Source organism: Megascapheus bottae, chromosome X (assembly GCF_031878675.1).
Source record: "Megascapheus bottae isolate mThoBot1 chromosome X, mThoBot2.hap1, whole genome shotgun sequence".
Classification (NCBI taxonomy): Eukaryota; Metazoa; Chordata; class Mammalia; order Rodentia; family Geomyidae; genus Megascapheus; species Megascapheus bottae.
In genome coordinates this window covers 44863411-44878513 of record NC_143547.1, presented here as the reverse complement: position 1 = coordinate 44878513, position 15103 = coordinate 44863411, and the positions used below count along the sequence as shown (strand labels likewise).

The window sequence follows — 15103 nt, the reverse complement described above, 5'->3', positions numbered from 1 at the left end:
ATACTTTCTGTCCTTCTCTCTTCCTATGTACTTTCTAACCATATATTCATATGTTTAACATTAAACCATGGCTGTGTCAGCCTTTTATTTTTATTTATGTTGCTTAAATTGAATAATATAATTTGACCTATTAGCTATTCTACTACTTCGTGTGTGTGTGTGTGTGTGTGTGTGTGTGTGTGTGTGTCTGTCTGTCTGTCTGTCTGTGTATGTGTGCAATAATTGGGATTTGAACTCAGAGCTTTGCTGTTGCCTGGCATTTTTGCTCAAAGCTAGTAATCTACTACTTGAGCAACACCTTGACTTTTTTGCTTGCTAACTGGAGAAAATAATCATATGAACTTTGCTTCCTGGGATGGCTTCAAAACAAGGTCCTCAGATGACAGCCTGCGGAGTATCTAGTATTACAATCATGGGTCACTGATGCCTTGTAATTCTTATGTACCTGTTCCACTTTGCAGATGATGCCCTTTGGTCAGTTTTTCAATTCATTTATTATACTTTATTGCAAGATGTACGTGTGTGTGTGTGTGTGTGTGTGTGTGTGTGTGTGTGTGTGTGTGTCTCAAGGAGAAAGGGTCTTCCTGAAACCCGGCCTATTTTTAGCTCATAAGCCTCCTGCCTCAGCTTCTGAAGTGTATACCACCATCTTTTATTTACTTAATATATTTGAGATACCTGATTTACAAAGCAAGCGTTCTAGATAACTGCACATCAATGTTTATCATTATACTGTTCATAATAACTAGATTATGAAATCAGCTTGGGTGCCAATAAGGAGAAGATTGGGTAAAGAAAATGTGGTACATATACATAAAATATTGTTATTCAGCCATAGAAAGCAATGAAATCAGGTAGTTTTCAAGAAAAGAGATGAAACTAGAGAGCATCATGTTAAGTTTCAGAAGGAAAGATTTTGCATGCTTTTGTTTACATGTGGACTCTCAATTCTATAGAAATACGCCATGACTGCAAACGGGAGATTGTTTGTGAGGGTAACCAGCGAGGTCAGGGAGAGACTAATAGAGATGAATATTATAAACATAAATTTAAATATATTCATATATCTATTATCTACCTATCTATTTATCTATCTATAATCAATTATCTATCTCCCTTTGTGGGTATTTATGCATATATGTATGAAATTAATATATATATATGAAAAAAGCACAACAAAACTGACTAACATTTGCTTAAAAGGAACAGGGAAGAGAGATGACATAGATGGAATGAATTTGGTTAAAATGCATTATATGCATGTAGTAATATCAAATAAAACCCCTTTGTACAATACATTTATATGAATAATCTTAATGTGATATTTCACTGGTTATTATGATGCACGTATGTAACTCTAGCTACTAGGGATTCTGAGTCTCGGAGTTGAGGGAGCTAGAGGCAAGTTATGAGACCCTATCTCAATTTTTTTAAAATACATTTTCAGGCCAGCAACGTAGCTTAGTGGTAGAGTGCTTGCCTAGCATGCATGAAGCCCTGGGTTATAGTTTTCAGTACTGCATACTCAGAAAAACAGGGCCAGGCACAGGTGGCTCACGCCTGTATTCCTAGCTACTCAGGATTGCGGTTCAAAATCAGCCTCAGCATTAAAGTCCTCGAGACATTTATCTTCAATTAACTGCCAGACAATCAAAGTGGTACTGTGGCTCAGGTTGTAGAGAGCTAGACTTGAGCTTAAGCGCTCAGGGATAGCGACCAGGTCCAGAGTTCAAGCCTCATGACAGAAAAAAAAATAAAGCTGGAAGTGGTGCTGTGGCTCAAGTGGCTGAGCAATAAATTTGAACAAAATGTGTACAAGGACAGTGCCCAAGGCAAGTTCAATCCCCAGGACTGGCAAAAAATAAATAAATGAATAAATAAATAAATATGCATTTACATATTTAGAGGAAGAAACCAAAACTTGTCTGAATAACTTATGTACAGTTTATCAAATCAAATATCAGGAACTGAAAATATGTTTTTTTTGCGGGGGGGAGGACAACACAGGAATGAAGGGGGAGCAAATGCAATCAGTGTATTCAATGCACTCTATGTATTTGGAATTGAGTGAATTATTAAATAGTTTCCTTTTGAAAATGGGACTGTGCAATTTATGGTTAAGAATGGGTGGGGAAAATGGGAGAGAACAAAAGAAAGGGTGGCATTGTCCAAGAAGCACTGCGTTCATAATCTGATGTGTGGAATTGTAATTTTTTGTACAACTACTTCATAAGGGTAATGTTAAAAACTCATTGCAGTGAACAGTCTTTTTCTTTGCCAGTCATGGGGCTTGAGCTCATGGTCTGAGCACTGTTTTTGGCCTTTCTCAAGGCTAGAGTTCTACCACTTGAGCCACAGCACCACATCGGGCATTTTCTATGTATGTGGTACCAAGGAATTGAACCCAGGTCTTTGTGCATGCTAGGCAAGCACTCTACCACTAGGCCAAACCCCTGGTAAAGAACAAAGTCTTTTGATTCCATAGTTTTACAACAGGTAACAAAGAATCAATAGCTAATGAAGCCAGAACAATTTTTAGGAGAGGTAGTGAATGGAAGAAATCACAGAGGCATTTCTGTATGTGGATAGTGTTCGATACCTTGAGTGTGTACAGTATGCGAGAATTCATCAAACTGAACTCTGACATTTCATGTACTTTCTACATTTGTATAACACATTTGACTCAAAGATTTTTTTTAAAACTATCTGCAAATTTTCTAGACAGAAATCATTACTGCTTTTTTTTAGTAGGTCATGGGGCTTGAGCTCGGCCTGGGCGTTGTCCCTGAAGCTCTTCAGCTCAAGACTATTGCCCTACCCTTGAGCCACAGCCCCACTTCCCACTTACTAAAAGTTAATTGGAAATAAGAGTCTCACAGACTTTTTGTGCCCCAGCTGGCTTTGAACCTTAATCCTCAGATCTTAGACTCCTGAGTAGCTAGGACTACAGGAGTGGGCCACCAAGTCCAGCTTTGAAATCATTACTCTTTACATTTTAGGATAATCCAGACTAGGACCATGTTAGGATCACCAGGCTTCTATCTGGGGAAATGTATGCCTCACACAGTATATAGACAGTGTAACATATCTTAACATGCCTATAAAATCAATTCATATGAACATAAATAATCTGCATGTCATTTCCGCTTATGATTTCTTTTTTGTTTTATTTCATTTTTATTTTTTAAATTTTATTTTATTTTCAGGGTGATGTACAGAGAGGTTACAGTTACATTCATCAGATAATGGGTACATTACTTCTTGAACATTGTTACCACTTCCCATGTTTTTCTCCCACTTTCCCTTCCCCACCCCCGTCCACTTATCTTGTTTTACCCTTACCTTCCCCTTTTCAAATAAACAAATAAATGTATATACAATATACTGGTAACACATTCCAATACAGTAATAATGTGATAAACCATAAGGGGAAGAGAAAAGAAAAGATATAACTTCACATAGTACATTAGGAACAACAATCAAAATCAGCTATTTCTTTTTTTTTTCCAGTCCTGGGCTTGAGTTTGGGCCTGAGCACTGTCCTTGGATTTTTCTCAAGGCTACCACTTGATCACAGCACTACTTCCGGCTTTTTTCTAAGTATGTGGTACTGAGAAATTGAACCCAGGTCTTCGTGCATGCTAGGTAAGCACTCTACCACTAGGCCAATCTCCCGGCCCCCTATTTCTTAATTTTAAAAGTTCTCTTAAGGTTAATGTGCCTGTTAAAACATATACATATGTGAAGGACTATGGTAAAACTTTTGTAAATTAGTATGTGCTAAAAAGGAAACAAAATGAGTGGCATAAAAGAAAAACAGTTTATGTTGGCGGACAGGTACAAGTGGAAAGGTTGAGTACCAACAGAGAGAATGAATGAGGCTAAATATTGACAAAGTAGTTTTGATGCATGTGTGAAAATAGAATATTGAATCCTGTTGAAATTGTTTTAATAAGGGGAAACAAGGGAGGAATAAAAGGAAAGATGGAGGGTGGTCAATACGATTGGAGTATATTTGATATATTTCTGGAAATGTCACAGTGAATCCTCTGCTGTGCAAGTACATATGCTAATAAAATTATTTTGACAATTTTCTGTTTGAGGATATTTGAGTTATCTCCAATTACATGGTAGTGTTGATAATAGTTCTTGGCAACTGGGATTGTGCCCCTGACTTACTTTATAACATAGGAAGTCAATTTAGCACATATTTTTAGTAAGAATACTCTTCTTGGGAAAAGAAACAGATTCTAGATAAGCTCCTGAGGTTCCATTTTTAGAGAGACTGTGTACCTAATTCCCTCCCATTGACTCTTCTATAAACACCACTACTATAACGCAGTCAAATAATTTGTTTAACATAAAACCTAAAATTAGAATGGTTGTATCACTGAGTATACAAATCTACATGGTACATTGGCAAATTTACATTTTCTTTAGGGGCTTCACGTTACCCTAACAAACATTATATATGACATGTAAATATTTCCTAAATTACTAAGTTGAAAATGATCCCTTGGTTTTATACAAGGAGTTTCAATTTAACATGCCAGATCTTGAGTACAATAAATCTTGATCAATGTCATCCCTCCTATCATTCTCCAACAATCTCTTGTACCTCCCATATCCCCTCATCTTAGCTGGCTCAATTTTCACACAAGTCCACTGAATATTATGAATATATTTGTCCACCCTTCCTCTCTGCATTCACCTGTTAATTAGATTTTTTAATACCAAAACTGAATATTGTCTTGTTTCCTGATGTCATAAAAGTATCTTAAGCTGAAGACTTTATAAACAAGAGAAATTTATGTTTCATAGTTTTGGAGGTCAAGAAGCCCAAGATCAAGACGCTAGCTAATGTGATGTTATGATAAAGGCTTGTCCTAATCTTCTAGAGGTGACCCTTCATTGCTGTGTCTTTACATGGCAAAGTGTGAGAACATTTTTTAATAGGATTAATTGTATTTGTGAAGCCTCTGCCCTGCTACTTTAATCACCTCTTTATAAAAGCTGCAGCTGAGTCTGGAATTTGGCCTAGTGGTGGAGTGCTGGCCTATCATGCACAAAGACCCAGATTCGATTCCTCAGTACCACATACATAGAAAAAAAAAAGCTGGAAATGATGCTGTGGCTCAAGCGGTAGAGCTCTAGCCTTGAGAAAGCCCAAGGACAGTGCTCAGACACTGACTGAGTTCAAGCCCCAGGACTGGCAAAAAAAAATCTGCAGTTCTCAAAATTTTCGTATTTGTGGTATGTGTGCACACACACATGCGCGCGCGCACACACACACACACACACACACACACACACACACACACATGCCTGTGCTGGTACTTGAGCTTGAGCTCAGAGCCTGTTTTTTTTTTTTTCATTCAAAGCTGACACTTGCAATTTGAGCCAAATTTGTACCTATTTTTGATGATTAATTAGAGATTAAGTGTCTCCTAGCCTCCTCTGTCTGGGCTGGATTTGAACCTTGATCCTCAGAAGTCAGCCTCCTGATTAGGAAGGATTACAGGCATGAGTCATGAGAACCTATCTATGGATGAAGTTTGACCTATGAAATTTGGGAATGCAGTCAAACGATAGAAAATACACTTTATTTTTTTTTCATTGAGGCCTGTTCTTCAGAGAACTATCTAATCGTGTACTTAATATGGAGCTGTTGTTTTATTTGCTCAAGCTCATATGGAAAAAGAATTCATATATGTTGAATATAGCATACATATTACTGCATTTTTTTCCTCACAGTTTCATTATAGCATTACTTATGTAAATTTTGGAGCACTTGGCTGTTTATGCATTAGTATGTCTCCTTGTATTTTCTGCCTTTAGTATTTTAAAAACACTTTCTAGTGTGTTAAGTAAATATCCAAATATTTTTCAAGACTATTTTAAGTTATCATATTGCCCATCTAAACAATTCAATTCATCTTTATTTTGCTATTTAGCTAAGAACTCTGGTGTTTTAAATTTTCTACATTATTAACCAACTGTTTCCACATTAGCTGTTGGATAGGTTATCTTACATCTGAACTTTAAATTGCCACTTTTACTGATATACCAAATTTAATTTTATTATCTTAAAGTCTAATTTTGGACTTGGAGGTAGCTCAGTGGCAAAGTGCTTGTCTAGCAAGTCCAACAGCCTGGGTTCAATGCCCAATACCAAAACGAAAAGAAAAGAAAAAAATACAGTTAAAAAAAACAGAGTCAGGAGTTTTGTCTAGTGGTAAGAGTGCTTGCTTAGCGTGCACAAAGACTTGGGTTCGATTCCTTGGTATCACATAGAGCACTAGGCCTTGAGAAAGCCCAAGGACAGTGCTCAGGCCCTCCTACCAGAGCGGGTGGAGGGGGGAATACAATTCTGACTTCAGTAATCAATCTATACAATCTTATGCCAGTATTAAGTTGTGCTCAACCATCATAGAGCTGAAATTTTAAGGTGCGTGCTGATGGCTCATGCCTGAATACTTAGCTACTCAGGAGGTCAAAAATAAAACCACTGCCCATCAAAATGAGCATAAAATTCGAGTCAGAAAAAGGCCCACACTTCAAAGGGGACTGCCTAGTTTTTCTTTTATATAAAATTTTATTTTTAATATGTAGTTTTCCAAAGGGCTTTCAATTTCACAATCAGAATATGAATACATATCTTGAGCAATGTCACTACTTTCTTTGTTCTCCCCTTTATTTTGCCATTCAATTCCTATCCTCAAGTAATATAGTTTAATTTTTACATAATGTACACTGAATATAATGACTATTTACACACCTTTCCTCCCCCATGGTTTCCTTCCCTAAGAATATTTTCTTTTAGTCAGTTTGTGTTTATGTTATCGTGTATATTTGTAATTAAACCTAATATCCACATATGAGAAAAACATGTACCATTCGTCTCTTTGTACCTTACTTTATTTACCATAATTTTTCTAGACATATGCATTTCCCTGCATATGAGTGAAATTCCATTGTATATGTGAGCCACATTTTGTTGTTTCACTTATTGTTGTCAGGCATCTAGGATATTTTTTGTTTTTGTTTTTTTTTTTTTTTGCTGGTGGTGGGGTTTGAACTCTGGGCCTGAGTGCTTTCCCTGAGCTCTTCAGCTCAAGGCTTATGTTCTGCCATTTGAGCCACAGCACCACTTCCAGTTTTCTGGTGGTTAATTGGAGATAAGAGTCTCATGGACTTTCATGCCTGGGCTGACTTTGAACCATGGTTCTCAGATCTCAGCCTCCTGAGGAGCTAGGATTACAGGCGTGAGCCACCAGCACCCAGATTGGGCTCTTTCAATAGTTTGCCTATCTTGAATATTGCAGCAATGAACATAGATGTGCAAGTGTTTATACAGTAACCTCATCTGTAATATTCTGGGTAAATGCCCAAAAGAGGACTAAATCATAGGGTAGTTCTATTTATTCATTTGAGGAAACTTTGCATAACTTTCCAGAGTAGTTGCACTAGCTTACATTTCTTCTAGCAGTGTAATAGAGTTCCTTTTTCCCACACCTTTCGACCAACATTTGTGATTTGTATTCTTTTATTGTGAAATAAATTTTATTACCAATGAAGCATATACTAATCATAAAAAAATCATGGGATTCATTATGATACTTTCATGAGTGTATATACTGTACTTCAAACCGATTCTCCAAGCCACTATCCCATTAGCTTGGGGAAGAACAGCTCAAATTTTCACATGATATTTTTCTACTATAAATATTTCTGTGTCTGATTGCCTCCTTTTATGAATGCCACTCCTAGGGTCTGAATTCTGTGCTTAGGTGCTGTCCCTGAGCTTTTTTCTGAATGCTGGTGCTTTACTACTTGTGCCATAACTCCACCTCTGGCTTTTTGCTGATTAATTGGAGACAAGAATCTCATGGATTTTCCTTCCTGAGCTGCCTTGGAACCATGATCCTCAAATCTCAGCCTCTTGAGTAGCTTTGATTACAGTCATGAGATACCAGCACCAGAGTCAAATGTTCCCTCTTAATAAGGACAGTATTTTTATTGAAATGGGTTGGTCCTTATTCCAATATGAGCTCATCTAAACTCAAGCAGTTATGGTCTTATTATTTCATTATTTTATTATCTGAACTACTAGGAATTAGACTTTCATATAAGGATATTAGAAGACATATAGGTCAATATGCGTGTATGTATGTATGTATGTATGTATGTATGTATGTATGTATGTGAATGTGCTTGATGGAGAGTGTGTGTTCATAAAAAGATTTTTAGTAACATTTGTAAACTCAAATGTCATCTCATGAAACTCCATGTGTTTTGTATTCTCAATAATCTTCAATCATACTGAGATGGAATCTCAGTGTTAATGTGATTTGCATTTCTTTTATGACTGGGCATTTCTTCATGAGTTGGCCATTCTTGTTTCTTTGATAAGTTTCTACTTAGTTCCTTCACTCACTCATTCTCTGTTATTGATTTATTAGGGGGTTGGGGGAGTATTTTGTGAGCTTTTTGTATATTCTGGATATATATTGGGGGGGCACAAAATAAATTTTAAATTTAGATTTTTCAAGGTGATGTATAGAGTTACAGTTACATACATAAGGTAGTAAGTACATTTTTTTCTCAAACATTGTTACCCCCTCCCACATTTTTCTTCCACTTTTCTTTACCCCCAGTCCCCCTTTCACACGACCAAGTTGTAAAGTTCATTTCTGACATATTTTCTTGTTCACCCTTTGTCCTTTCAGGCTGGCTATGTTTTTGATGGACTCAAGGCCCAAGAACCTAGCATCCAGTCTCAGGTGATGATCATTGCAAAAGAATACAGGCTGGAGCAGTGTGTTTTCCCGTGACCCTGAGCTTTTTAGAGTTTCTGACTCTAGGTAGAGATGGAATTACAGTCAGTACAGTCTTCCCAGTGTTGGGTTTAACCAGTCCATCATTAAGTTCCAGGACAAAGTCTGTGCTTATTACCTTTTTCTACTTCCAACAAATGGATGGGAAGGCAGCCGCTTGTACACTTAAACTGATACTAAGCCGGGTCATATCTCGCTGGGCTCTAGATCTCTGCATAATGTCGGCTTGGTTCTAGATATTCTTCTTTATGCAACTACATTGTGACAGATGTGCTGTAAAAAGTTAGAGGATGGAAGTAGAGAAAGCCCCTTGTCCAATCCAGCTGATACATGTTGGTATCCATCTTAGTCTCATAGCCACAGGATTGTAGACACTCTAAAGAGAGTGCTCAGTGAACCTCTGACCCATTTCAATATTGAAACCACTACAGATTCAAACTTGAATCTTATATCACTGGGACACAGATGTCAGCCTGATGCCAGAGTTGGTTTAGAGTCTCAATTTGTGAACTATGTTCTTATGGGTCCTTCAGTTTCCATTAGCTCTTAGGTCTTGTGACAGTGAAGTCCAAGGTAAAGCCTTGGAGGTAAAGCTAGCTTTCATTTGTATGCAACTCAAGGTTCTAGAAAATAGATTGGAATCAGTCAACTGCCTGGCTCATCAGGTCCTATGACTCAGTTTGTGGGGATTAATAGGTAGTAGGAGTCACAGAGCTTTGCCAAAAATTAGATTTTAACATGGTAAAACTGCCACTGGATTTCAAGTTCAAGGCATAGACAATTCTCTCTCTTTTCCAAGTTGGAGGCACCTGTTTTTACTCTGGCCTACTTATATTTGGTAGAAGGGTGATACAAGCATCTATTACCTGTCTTATTCAAAATCTGTTTTCATTTTATTTCATTAAATGTAGGCACTGTGGTCACACCTGACCTTTCTTTAGCTTTTATGTTGGTAGTTTTGTGTCTGAAATAACAGTTCAACTTGCTATGTGTGTGGAATGACAGCCAAAATTCAGTTGGCTTAATTCAATGACAGTTCACAAATAATGAGGGCAAGGGTTTGGAGAAATAAAAGCAAAGATTTATTAATTTTGAAAAATGAGAACCATACATTCTGCTCTGTACACACACATACACACACACACACACACACACACACACACACACACACACACACACACACAGTAGAGCTTCTCCCCCCTATTATGAGGATTTACGTACTGTTTTGATAGTGCCTTTATTAATTTACATTCTCATTGTGGATAATGGATCTGTTCTCTCCACCTCCTTCATAATATTAGTTATCTTTGGTCTTTTTGTACATTTAACTTCACGTCCTTGTGCAAGGGATGCTACAATTCCACATGCTCAATATGTAAACAGTGCATTTTGATAAGTCACCCCTTCCAGCATTCTCTCCCTCTGCAGAGATGGGTTTCTTACAAATAAAAGTCCGTCACCATAGGCGTCTCAATACTTGTGCTAAGCCATGATTTCAGAGTAGAATGTGGCCTTGAGTCTGTTCATTTTCAAATGCACTGGTTTTCATCTCCAGAATTGTATTCCATGCTCTGTTCAATGTTCCTATGCTAGAGAGAGAAGGAGAGGAGTTTAGTTACCATGCTTGGAGTTGTAAAGGTATTCTAAGGTTCTCTCACATGAACTGGTGGAAAGAGGGTAGGACAATAAGAATAAAAAAATGTCATTTAATTCCCATGCATAACTGAGAGCATGCTTGTCAGTAATGTGAGTTGGGGGCGGGAGTTTGGCCTGGTGGTAGAGTGCTTGCCTAGCATGCACAAAGACCTGGGTTTGATTCCTCGGTACCACATATATACAAAAGCCAGAACTCGTGCTGTGGTTCAAGTGGTAGGGCACTAACTAGCCTTGAGGAAAGCCCAGGGAGAGTGCTCAGGCCCTGAGTTCAGTCCCTAGGACTGCCAGAAATTTTTAGAAAAGTAATGTGAGTTGGTTATTGGCTCTTGCTCACCTACAGTTGTGAGGATATTTAAGTGTCTGATCTTATTACAGTAATACAATTACTGGAGGATGTTAGCCACCATGTGACTCAGCCTTCTCCCCCTTATTTCTTAAACCACTTCAAGAGTCTGAGGTGAGAGCTCCTATCTCATTTGTAAAATTCATGCTTTGGATTTTGTTCCCTATTTTCCTTTTTTTGGACCTGCTGAAGGTTGATCAATTTTACTTTTCTTTCTAAAGAATCAGGTTTATGCTTCATTGGCTTTTCTCTCTTATTTTCCTAATTTTAAATTTTTCAATGTTTTTTTAGTCATATAACTTGTAAAAGTATTTTCCTTTGGATTGATTTTTCTGTTCTGAACACTTTCTTGACATAACTTGTGATCCTCTTGCATTTCTAATGTAGGCATTTAATGCTATAAATTGCATCAGCATACTCTTATTGTTCATTAGCTGTTTTTTTCAAAATATTTGTACCCTTAACTTTTTTATTGTAAAGGTGATGTATAGAGGGGCTACATTTACATATGTTAGGTAATGAGTACATTACTTCTTTTTTCTTTCATTGCATAGAGGCATTACAGTTATATTCACCAGATAGAGGGTGCATTACTTCTCACACATTGATATCCCTTCTTGTGTTTTTCTCCCTATTTCCCTCCTCTTACCCCCTCCCTCATTTTCTCCCTCCTATTTCAAATAAACAAGCACACATCTATATAATATACCAAGTAACAAAGTGTGATACTACCACAATATGAGATTAACCAAAGGGCAACACAAGAGAAGAGAGAAAAACATAATACATAAAGAGTAACAGTCACTTAAAATTAAGCTCTTGTTTCCATGTCCTGGAGGTCCATTAATTTAGCCTCATCCTATAAGGCCTTAAGTATGTAGGGTTTGAGGTATTGTAATCCCCTGCTAGGAGAGTTCTAGATGTGGAGTACATTACTTTTGGAATAATACTACCTCCTCCCTTGTTTTCTTTCAGATTTCTCCTTCTGGTTACCCTCTCCCCAAACTGTATAGTTCATTTCCTACAAAGTATCTAGAGAGTACCACTGCAGTTCAGCCTTTGTACCTGTTTTTAAACGTTTTTTTGAGGCTTACATTTTACCTATGTAATACTTAGAGATGCAGTGTTTAATTTCCACTTTTCACAGACTTTCTGGCTTATTTCTATAATTTTACATTGGATTTCATTATAATCAGAAAACATATCTGCGATTTTAGTTCTTTTAAATATTCTAGGGACTGTTTCTCAGAAAATGGTATTCTTAATGTTTCATTGATGCTGCAGAATGTTTATTGTTTATTTTGTTGCTCTTGTTTTGACTGTTCTATTTGTAGCACTAAAAATCTGTTAGTACATCATGTCATTCAGATCTCTAAATTCTTTTTCTTTTCAGTCTGTTCTTTCGACCTGTTGCTGAAAGAGGGTACTCACATTTTCAACTGAAGTTTTATGCTTGAGATTTGTTTATTTCTATTTTCAGTTCTATAATTATTAGGCACATGCATTTTGGGACTCTGTTGTTGGTGCAGACATAAATAACTAGAATATTTATGTCCTCCTATTGGATTAACCTTTGTAAATAATTATGCAACATCCCTGTTTTTCTTTTAAGTAATGTTTTTTGCTCTGATGTTCACATAAGATACTAGTGAAAACACTACAGCTTCTCTTTTTTTGAGATGTAAATAGATGTTTAATACAGAAATTATTTTCATACACTTATCTAAAGGATACATTACATTGTTTGTATGAAACTTGTAAGGATATAAGCACAAGCATTTCGGTAGTCAAGTTTACACTGCAAATCCATGCGGAGAGGAGACATGAAGTTAAAACACAAGGTACATTGAATCTGCCTGTTGGCATAGACCATCAATGATATTTTTCTCCTTAACTGCTTGAATGAAAAGTCTGAGCGTAAAGCTAAGAAACTGTTAAGGACTCATTCTTTAAGGAAGTGATTCCCATATAGAGATTTTTTAATGGCAAAGAAACCTTGTAACAATTCTGCATATTCTGTCAGTGGCAGAGAAAATAGAGTAATGACATGAGACTATCTCCCAAACAAACACAGTATCAGGAAGAGATATGGCCCAAGGAAAGGTATACATCCTAGATACAAGTGAAGAACATTGTATCAGAAGGACTAAAATCAGGAGGAAAAAATGTTCCAAGTGGCACAGAGAGGCTCAAATGCATGAACCCACACAGGGGCCAAGAGCAGTGCATAGAAATGGCGAAGGGGTTCAAGGGCTAAAGAGAATGATCAGCATAGTGTCATGGGTTCTGGACATTGTAGAGGATTGAAATATGGGTAGACTTTATGGGGAAAGGAACAGTTAGTGAACTTATAGATGAGAAATGCAGGGTAGGTAATGCTGTAAAATGAGACTGAGCCAGCCTGGCGGTCCACAAGAACACCAACGTGATCAAGAGCAACAGGCAAGGACAGGGGCAAGGACAAGGGAACATTGGTGGCAGGGTCCTCCCCCAAAACTACCTATTTCGATTTATTCTTCACCTCTATAATCCAGTAACCATTTTTAGGTCGAGGGATTTCATAAACACTAACATCAGGCCTTGGCATAGGCCTGAATTGTCTTCCATCACTTAGCCCCAAGCACCAGTATGTTATCTTAGACACATCCACCGTCCAGTAGTGTTTCCCCGTAGTGATTTCTGGGGAACCCAAGACCCCTAGAGGAGGTAATTTTTTATTTGAATATTGACATGCACCTAAAGTTAAAGGTGCACTCTGAACAGGCAGATTAAAAAAATAATTATGTGAAAAAGTTGAGAAAATTTCATTAGAATAGACAGGAAGACTCAGATATCTTATCTGTCTCCCATCTTTAGAAATAACAGTTCTGGGTTCATTTGTAGCTACTGTCACGTGAACATAGTATTTGCAGGCATCACTCAGCTCTTGAAATACCTGCAGCATTCCTCTCAGACCAGTTACTGGGGACAGTGTCTGTTCTTTCTCAGGGAATGTTATTGGCTTGTTCATTGTCAAGAGCTCACACCTTCTTATGATGGCATTCACATCCTGCAGCATCTCAACTGTGGATTTTTCTAACTGGAGCTCCACATCTGAGATGATCCTGGTCACACAGTTGCTCTTCTGTGTCAGCTCTTTTTCTGACACTTCCAGGGTTTTCATACCATCTTCCTCCTCCTTTTTCCACTTTTGCAGTATTTTCTCCTCCTCGGAGTCCAGGATGCCCCTCAGTTGTATGAAATCTTCCTGAACATTTCTTATCTTGCCCTGTATGTGAGCCTTACAGGAAGTTTTCCCTTGTAGGAGTTCAGCTTTCCACTTCTCAGACTCTTCCTTCTTGTTTTTCAGCTCCTTTAGAGATTCCTGGAGCGTGTTTTGGTACTCCTGGGCAGCCTCCTCCACGAGGTATGTATGGTGACTGCGATGCTGCTGAGATCGCTCACAAAGCCAACAAATCACCTGCCCATCCTCCTTACAGAAAAGCTGGAGTTTTTCCACCATGCCATGCACAGTGGTGCACATTCTGCTCTGGTGAGATGAACCTGACATTCCTAAGACTGTGCGCTATGTTGGCTATTTGTCGATTAGGCCATGAATTCTCAAACTTGAAAGAGATTTGACACAGAGGACACCTGCTCTCTACTCCCGGGCCTGTGGTGCTGTCAGTGTTTGATGTGATACAGGCTTGGCAGAAGCTGTGTCCGTAGTCTATGGTCATGGGTTCTGACATGAGCTCCAGGCAGATGGGGCAGGTCATCTCATCCTTTCCATTGGCCAAGACTGCTGAAGCCATTGGTGGCTGTTTTCCTTTTCCTGCCTTTCTTGACTTCTGAGGTTCCTACTGCTGAGATTCCCCAGTGACTTTAGTGCCTCTCTTCTACAGGTCCACAAACGGTGGCTCCTGCAACTTCTCAGTGAACCTTCAGAAGCAAAAAACAAAAAAAAAGGAGATTGGATGGAGAGGAGGGAATAGTCATATATGCCAGGACTCAAGGGTCACCAGTGATCACCATTCCACTCCAAATCTAAACCCCCAGCTTCTCTTTTTAAAAATTATTTTTGAAGCTTTTCTGTTTTCATTTTCAATACTGCATGACATTGGAGTAAGGGTGAACTGATCTGGACATTTGATAATTTCACTGGGTGTGCTTTTAACACTGTTCATATTTGTTGAGAGATATCCTTAGATCTTTAAGGTAATTGATTCTTATTTTCATAAATTATCTTCATTTTGCTTTTACTTTAGCTTTCTTTTCCTGATTTTTC

General features: G+C 37.9%; 1 pseudogene; it reads right to left on the bottom strand.

The window, feature by feature from the left end:
- Positions 1 to 13102: 13102 nt before the first annotated feature.
- On the bottom strand, positions 13103 to 14630 carry LOC150040971 (tripartite motif-containing protein 5 pseudogene; annotated as a pseudogene).
- Between the last annotated feature and the right edge of the window lie 473 nt (positions 14631 to 15103).